The following is a 1,828-nucleotide window of genomic DNA, read 5'->3' as shown; positions in this document are numbered from 1 at the left end:
TGCATCACCCCTCCATCCCTGGCCTTCAGCAGGCCCTGCCTGCTGTGGCACCACATCATGGACCACGTGAGAGAGGTAGTAATGGAAGAGGCTTTGCCTCTTGTTAAAGCCTGGATCTTTTTCTTTTGTAAAAAACAAGGAATAAAAGATACAGAGTAATTTTGATACCCATGGGGCCTCTCAGGTCTGGAAAGTTGCTGAAATCTCATATTTTGGAGGCCCAGCCAGATGTGGAAGGCATATGAGACCATTCTTGACCACAACTGGAGAGAATGGCACATGATTTCCTACATGAGGAGGTTAATTTTCTGCTTGGAAAAGACGGCTCCTTCTTTCCTCCATGGCTGCACATCAGGGAAGTCAGTGTTAGGCTATGCTAAACATGCATTTTTGGGTTTGGTTGTGGGGTTTTTTCATTTAGAAAGAAAGATCAAGATAAATAATTTTTAGCTCTTTAATCAAGATACATCTTTTCTGGTATGTAGCCACCTGTCCCTTACAGAATTGACTTAGCAAAGGAATAAGAAGACATAGTTCTGTAGCTTCTGTTATCCAAGAGGGTAGTAAAATGTCCTTAAAGTCCTTCATGGCATCAAGATATAGGAGTCTCAGAGTGGTGCTTTGACTTTGGACCTTCATGCTCAGAAGTAAAAATGAACAATAGGCAATAACAGTAGCATCATATACAGTTACAAACTAGAAAGTAAGAACAATTGCAGGCTTCAGCATCATTTTGTGCAGGAGGAACTGGGGAAATGGAAGTTACAAGTGAATGGGATTTGGGAAATGAGCACACTGCCTCATTATAGAGAAATTCTGCTTTGTTCGAAGAAATGGGAAAGGAGGAATTTCTACAACAGCAGACTGGAAAGCTCTTTCCACTGAATATAGTAATAATAACAGACATAATTTTGTTTTAAGTAGGAGTTGGGACTTAACACAGGAGTTTATTTAGCAACACAGGTTCCTGCACTTTGATGATGCATAAATATTTGGCTCTTCTTTAAAAAGAATAAAAAGCGATACAGAAAAGCAGCAGATCATGCCTTGTGAGCCAAGACTGCCTTCCTCTGTCTCTTGTGACCCTGTTCTTTCTGTGGGAGAGATTTTGTTTCTTAAAGCATTTGCAGAGCACACAGCACTGATTCCTGAAGTCTGACTGATAGAGAGAACTTCAGCTTTAGGATCCCAGTAGTGTATCAGACATGCTGCTGCAAAACACTGGCATAGTGTAAAACACAAGCTGTCAGTTCAAGTCAACCCTGGTGAGTTAACTTTGAAGCAGTAGGCTTCCTACTCCATTGGCTGGTGTCTTCATTCCAATAACTAGCCTCAGGAGCAGAAGGTAAGGATATATGTTGACAAATGCAAACATACATCTCTCTCTGAGCCAGATCCCATTTGTACTGCTAGTGCCAGCAGGCTCACCATTGCCATATCGACCACTGAGGTCCTTGGCTTCAGTTGTCACCTGTCACAGGTTTCACATGGGCTAAGCCTGTAGGATGCTGCTGGAATGAGGAACACAGACCATCAGGAAGATAAGACTGAGGGTTAAACAGACATTCCCTCTGGAGGCAAGATGTGAGCTTCCTCCTAGTGCAGGAGGCAGTCTGCAAAGACTGAGTGTTGGATCAGTCACATCAGCAGGACTAGCAAAGCAAAATGGGATAGTCTGTGCCGAAATCAGGGAAGAAATCCTGTCTCCAGCCTGTCTCTTTTTCTTTGCATAGCCAGCATCACACAGGTGTTTTATGTTTATCACCTCCTGTCCCCATTTCTTCTGGCCTTACTTTAAGGCACCGAAAGAAGGAATTGTAATTGCACA

The sequence above is a fragment of the Nestor notabilis genome, unplaced genomic scaffold (assembly GCF_000696875.1).
Source record: "Nestor notabilis isolate BGI_N333 unplaced genomic scaffold, ASM69687v1 scaffold1436, whole genome shotgun sequence".
Lineage (NCBI taxonomy): Eukaryota > Metazoa > Chordata > Aves > Psittaciformes > Psittacidae > Nestor > Nestor notabilis.
This window is presented reverse-complemented; position numbering follows the sequence as displayed.